The sequence below is a fragment of the Equus quagga genome, chromosome 14 (genome assembly GCF_021613505.1).
Source record: "Equus quagga isolate Etosha38 chromosome 14, UCLA_HA_Equagga_1.0, whole genome shotgun sequence".
Taxonomy (NCBI): domain Eukaryota; kingdom Metazoa; phylum Chordata; class Mammalia; order Perissodactyla; family Equidae; genus Equus; species Equus quagga.
In genome coordinates, this window is record NC_060280.1 from 90296337 (window position 1) to 90303596 (window position 7260).

Consider the following 7260-nt stretch of genomic DNA (forward strand, 5'->3'; position numbering starts at 1 on the left):
GATTAAACTTAAAGCCTTCCAAGTGAATTGAAGCCACTTCAAATAAGTCTTTTGTCTCTAAAAAATTATGATTAATGACAATGGCTGCTTTGGAGGACAGCTGTACAGGGCAATGGAATTATGCAGGGAATTTAAAAAAATATTTTATTGGTAATATTTCAAATCCCTATAAAATATGAGTTTTGAAACAAATGTTATTAAATGCTCATGTTTTTAATACAATTGGGTGTTAATTACAGTAATAATAGGTAATATTAGCTGAATGTTTTCTAAGAGCCTGGCAATCTTGTAAGGCATTGTTCTTGACCCTGGCTTTTACATTGAGACTACTAAGAACTGTGTGTGTAGAGATTAGTATTTAGTTGGTTTTAGGCTCTGGCCAGGGCATCAGTACATTTCACAATATTCACTGGGAAGTACAGTAATCAACTAGGATTGAGAACCATGGGCTTTATGTTTTATTTAATTTAATTTGTTAAAACAACCTCATAAGGGAAGTTCAGTTATTTTCTCCATTTAACAAATGTGAAAACTCCCCAGGTGTTTGATATTTCCACCTCTGTTCTTTTTTCTTTTGCATTTCCCCCAAATTGACTCATAGTGTAAAATGAAGATGAAAGTTGCCTTCAGGGAGTTGATTTAAGGAGAACTGTATTTAAGGAGAATTTATTGAAGGATAATCCTTGTTTCAGTACAGATTGAAGTGAAGGGGCTATAAGAAGGCTGGGTTTCAGAGCTACTTTGGGGGCCTCCCATGGTCCTAAATTCTTCAGTTGGAAATGAGAGAGTTGGATTTGATGAGGACCCAGAACTTCAAGTGTTCAGGAATAGAAATAAATGCAACTACTTTACCAAGCCACTACAAAACAGAGATGAAACAACAACAAAAAATGCCATGTCAAACACCAGATGTTTCCCCAATTTTATGTAAGTTGATACATAATCCTGCATAAGATGAGAAATTGGAAGAAACTTTTTTAATATTATTTTTAAAGTTGTGAAATATGTTGTACACTAATGCCATCTATGGGATCAATGACGGTGTATGATTTTGTGCATTCACCAAAACATGTTTAGCAACATTTGAAGTCTACCAGGCCAAGGTTAGGAGTTATATTTGAAAACACTTTTTTATTAATGTTATGATAGATTACAACCTTGTGAGATTTCAGTTGTACATTTTTGTTAGTCATGTTGTGGGTACACCACTTCCCCCTTTGTGCCCTCCCCCCACCCCCCCTTTTCCCAGGTAACCACCGATCAGATCTCCTTATCAATATACTAACTTCCACCTATGAGTGGAGTCATATAGAGTTCGTCTTTCTCTGACTGGCTTATTTCGCTTAACATAATACCCTCGAGGTCCATCCACGTTGTTGTGAATGGGCCAATTTTGTCTTTTTTTATGGCTGAGTAGTATTCCATAGTGTATATATACCACATCTTCTTTATCCAATCATCAGTTTCTGGGCATGTAGGTTGGTTCCACGTCTTGGCTATTGTAAATAATGCTGCGATGAACATAGGGGTGCAATGGACTCTTGAGATTTCTGATTTCAGGTTCTTAGGATAGATACCCAGTAATGGGATGGCTGGGTCATAGGGTATTTCTACTTTTAACTTTTTGAGGAATCTCCATACTGTTTTCCATAGTGGCTGTACCAGTTTGCATTCCCACCAATAGTGTATGAGGGTTCCTTTTTCTCCACAACCTCTCCAACATTTGTCGCTCTTGGTTTTGGATGTTTTTGCCAATCTAACGGGTGTAAGGTGATATCTTAGTGTAGTTTTGATTTGCATTTCCCTGATGATTAGCGATGATGAACATCTTTTCATGTGTCTCTTGGCCATATTCATATCTTCTTTTGAGAAATGTCTGTTCATGTCCTCTGCCCAGTTTTTGATCGGGTTGTTTGGTTTTTTGTTGTTAAGCCGTGTGAGTTCTTTGTATATTATGGAGATTAACCCTTTGTTGGATAAGTGGCTTGTAAATATTTTTTCCCAATTAGTGAGCTGTTTTTTTGTTTCAATCCTGTTTTCCCTTGCCTTGAAGAAGCTCTTTAGTCTGATGAAGTCCCATTTGTTTATTCTTTCTATTGTTTCCCTTAACTGAGGAGTTATAGTGTCCAAAAAGATTCTTTTGATACTGATGTCAAAGAGTGTACTGCCTATATTCTCTTCCAAAAGACTTATTGTCTCAGGCCTAATCTTTAGGTCTTTGATCCATTTTGAGTTTATTTTGGTGTGTGGTGAAAAAGAATGGTCAATTTTCAATCTTTTGCATGTGGCTGTCCAGTTTTCCCAGCACCATTTGTTGAAGAGACTTTCTTTTCTCCATTGTAGGCCCTCAGCTCCTTTGTTGAAGATTAGCTGCCCATAGATGTGTGGTTTTATCTCTGGGCTTTCAATTCTGTTCCATTGATCTGTGGACCTGTTTTTGTACCAGTACCATGCTGTTTTGATCACTGTAGCTTTGTAGTATGTTTTGAAATCAGGGATTGTGATTCCGCTGGCTTTGTTTTTCTTGCTCAGGATTGCTTTAGCAAGTCGCGGTCTTTTGTTGCCCCATATGAATTTTAGGATTGTTTGTTCAATTTCTGTGAAGAATGTTCTTGGGATTCTGATTGGGATAGCATTGAATCTGTAGATTGCTTTAGGTAGTATGGACATTTTAACTATGTTTATTCTTCCAATCCATGTGCATGGAATGTCTTTCCATCTCTTTATGTCATCGTCAATTTCTTTCAAGAACGTCTTGTAGTTTTCATTGTACAGATCCTTCACTTCCTTGGTTAAGTTTATCCCAAGGTATTTTATTCTTTTCGTTGCGATTGTGAATGGGATTGAGTTCTTGAGTTCTTTTTCTTTTAGTTCATTGTTAGTGTATAGAAATGCTACTGATTTATGCACGTTAATTTTATACCCTGCTACTTTGCTGTAGTTGTTGATTATTTCTAATAGTTTTTCTATGGATTCTTTGGGGTTTTCTATATATAAGATCATGTCGTCTGCAAACAGCGAGAGTTTTACTTCTTTGTTACCTATTTGGATTCCTTTTATTTCTTTTTCCTGCCCAATTGCTCTGGCCAGCACCTCCAGTACTATGTTGAATAGGAGTGGTGAAAGTGGGCACCCTTGTCTTGTTCCTGTCCTCAGAGGGATGGCTTTCAGTTTTTGTCCATTGAGTATGATGTTGGCTGTGGGTCTGTCATATATGGCCTTTATTATGTTGAGGTACTTTCCTTCTATACCCATTTTATTGAGGATTTTTATCATAAATGGGTGTTGGATCTTGTTGAATGCTTTCTCTGCATCTATTGAGATGATCATGTGGTTTTTGTTTTTCATTTTGTTGATGTAGTGTATCACATTGATTGACTTGCAGATGTTGAACCATCCCTGTGTCCCTGGTATAAATCCCACTTGATCATGGTGTATAATCTTTTTGATGTATTGCTGTATTCGGTTTGCCAAAATTTTGTTGAGGATTTTTGCATCTATGTTCATCAGTGATATTGGCCTGTAGTTCTCCTTCTTTGTATTGTCCTTGTCAGGTTTGGGGATCAGAGTGATGTTGGCTTCATAGAATGTGTTAGGGAGTACTCCATCTTTCTCAATTTTCTGGAACAGTTTGAGAAGAATAGGTATTAAGTCTTCTTTGAATGTTTGGTAGAATTCTCCAGAGAAGCCGTCTGGTCCTGGACTCTTATTTTTGGGGAGGTTTTTGATTACCGTTTCTATTTCCTTACTTGTGATTGGCCTATTCACATTCTCCATTTCTTCCTGATTCAGTTTGGGGAGATTGTAGGAGTCTAGGAATTTGTGCATTTCTTACAGGTTGTTCAATTTGTTGGCATATAGTTTTTCATAGTATTCTCTTATGATTTCTTGTATTTCATTGGTATCTGTTGTGATTTCTCCTCTCTCATTCCTAATTTTATTTATTTGCGATTTCTCTCTTCTTTTCTTGGTGAGTCTGGCTAAGGGTTTGTCAATTTTGTTAATTCTTTCGAAGAACCAACTCTTTGTTTCATTGATCCTTTCTATTGTCTTTTTTGTTTCAATATCGTTTATTTCTGCTCTTATTTTTATTATTTCCCTCCTTCTACTGACTCTGGGCTTTGTTTGTTCTTCTTTTTCTAGTTCTGTTAGGTGTCGTTTGAGGTTGCTTATGTGAGCTTTTTCTTGTTTAGTGAGGTGAGCCTGTATTGTGATGAATTTCCCTCTTAGGACTGCTTTTGCTGCATCCCAAATGATTTGGTATGTCGTGTTCTCATTTTCATTTGTCTCCAGATAAAATTTGATTTCTTCTTTAATTTATTCAGTGATCCATTGTTTGTTCAGAAGCGTGTTGTTTAGTCTCCACATTTTTGCACCTTTCTCTGCTTTTTTCTTGTAGTTGATTTCTAGTTTCATAGCATTATGATCAGAAAAGATGCTTGATATTATTTCAACTCTCTTGTATTTATTGATGTTTGCTTTGTTTCCCAAAATATGGTCAATCCTTGAGAATGTTCCATGTGCACTTGAGAAGAATGTGTAACCTGCTGTTTTTGGATGAAGTGTTCTATATATATCTATTAAGTCCATCTGGTCTAATTTTTCATTTAATTCTATTATTTCCTTGTTGATTTTCTGTCTGGATGTTATGTCCATTGGTGTTAATGGTGTGTTGAGGTCCCCTACTATTATTGTATTGTTGTTGATGTCTTCTTTTAGTTCTATTAAGAGTAGCTTTACAAATTTTGGTGCTCCTGTGTTGGGTGCGTATATATTTATAAGTGTTATGTCTTCTTGGTGGAGAGTCCCTTTTATCATTATATACTGTCCCTCTTTGTCTTTCTTTATCTGTTTTGCTTTGAAATCTACCTTGTCTGATATTAGTATAGCAACACCTGCTTTCTTTTGTTCATTATTAGCTTGGAGTATTGTTCTCCATCCCTTCACTCTGAGTCTGTGTTTGTCTTTGGGGCTGAGGTGTGTTTCCTGGAGGCAGCATATTGTTGGATCTTGGTCTTTGATCCATTCTGCCACTCTGTGTCTTTTGATTGGGGAGTTCAATCCATTGACATTTAGAGTGATTATTGAGATGTGGGGGCCTACCACTACCATTTTGTGTCTTGTTTTCTGGTTTTCTTCAATTTCCTTTGTTTCTCGTCCCATGGTTTAATCTGTTCTGATGAAGAGCTGCTACTCTCTGTTGTTGTCCTTCTACTTATCTCCTCTGCTCTTGGTTTTGTAGCCCCTTTCCTTTTTTGGATTTTTCAGGAATGAGGGTTTTCCTGAGGATTTCCTGAAGAGGAGGTTTTGTGGCAATGAACTCCCTTAATTTTTGTTTATCTGGGAAAGTTTTTATTTCTCCATCGTATTTGAAGGACATTTTCGCTGGGTAGAGAGTTCTCGGCTGTAGATTTTTGTCCTTCAGATTTTTGAATATATCATTCCACTCTCTTCTAGCCTCTAAAGTTTCTGCTGAGAAATCTGCTGATAGCCTGATGGGGGTTCCTTTGTAGGTTAGTTTCTTTTGCCTGGCTGTCCTTAGTATTTTCTCCTTGTCGTTGACTTTTGCTAGCTTCACTACTATATGCCGTGGGGTTGGTCTTCTTGCATTGATAAAGTTTGGAGATCTATTGGCTTCTGTCACCTGAAGATCCGTCTCTCTCACCAGATTTGGGAAGTTCTCAGCCATTATTTCTTTGAATAGGCTTTCTGCCCCTTTCTCCTTCTCTTCTCCCTCTGGTATATCTATAATCCTTTGGTTGCATCTCCTAATTGTGTCTGATAATTCTCGGAGAGTTTCTTCATTTCTTTTTAGTCTTGCTTCTCTCTCCTCCTCTGCCTGCAGCAATTCTATATTGCCATCTTCCAAATTGCTAATTCTTTCCTCCATATTATCTGCCCTACTGTTCAGAGCATCTAGATTTTTCTTAATCTCCTCTATTGTGTTCTTCATTTCCAATATTTCTGTTTGGTTCTTCTTTATCTCGTCAAACTCTTTTGTGACATAGCTCCTGAACTCGTTGAGTTGTCGGTCAGAATTCTCTCTTAACTCATTGAGTATTTTAATGATGGATGTTTTGAAGTCATCATCATTTAGGTTATATATCTCATTTTCTTTGGGATTGTTTTCTGTGTATTTGTTATTTTCTTTCTGTTCTGGAGATTTAATGTATTTTTTCATATTGCTTGATGCTGTTGATTTGTGCCTCGCATGAAGATAGAGTTTAGTTGCTCCTTTCACTTTTTTCAGCTGCTGTGGTGGGGGAGCCGCTGTTTGTACTGCACCAACCAGGAACCCTGTCCGCAGTTGCTAGCTGGGTCTGGGCCCCTCCTCGTAGTCACAGTGGTCCTTTGGATTCCCTCCTCTGCCATGGGGGCCGTCACAGGGGGGCTTCAGGCTGCTGGTGCCTACTGTTGTAGCCCACCTAGACGTGCTCCCTCCTTGGGGTCTGCAACAGTGTTATGGGCTTTTCCAGTGGCCAGGGGTGGGATCACTTATATTTGTTGCTCCGTTGCTGTCGGCACCCACAAAATCTCACTTGTCCACTATGGGTCGCAGGAGAGCTATTGGCATCTTCTTCAGTCTGTGGTTAGTTCACCTAGCTATGCTGCTTTTGTCCCAGGGTCTTCCAGCCTTGTGGCTGCTGGCTGGGTGCTTTCTACTAGTGCTGTGCAGAGGCTTTCCCTGAGGCTGCTGTGAGCCTGTAGGGTTTTCCCCTAGGCTACGGAGCTGGGTCGCTGGAACTCCCCCCAGCCCCAGTCCTGTTCCGCAGGAACTCAGGGAGCCCTTTGCCCTGTCTTGGGGGGATAGCCGGACATCCTGATTTCAGTGGTAGCTGGTCAGCTGCTACCCTGCCTAATATTCTCCTCTCTGGGACCCTCCCGGTATTCTGGATGCTGGGCGTGGCCCCTCCGCTAATAGCAGACAGAGAGTTTTGTCTGCTGCCTGGGCATAACTCTGGAGCTTCCCCTCTGGGGCTCGGAGCGGGCCTCTGGAGCTTCACCCAGCCCCAGTTCTCTCCAAGATCTCCGGCAACCCCTAGCCCCACGGGGCGGGCAATGGCAGCTGTAGGTCACTTCGCCCTCTGGGATTCTCTCCAGGACTTTCCCGGAATTGAATGCTGGGAGTGGCCCCTCTGCTAATGGCAGACAGAGAGTTTTGTCTGCTGCCTGGGCAGAACTCTGGAGCTACCCCTCCGGGGCGCAGAGCCGACCTCTGGAGCTTCCCCCAGCCCCAGTCCTCTCCGAGATCTCCTGCAA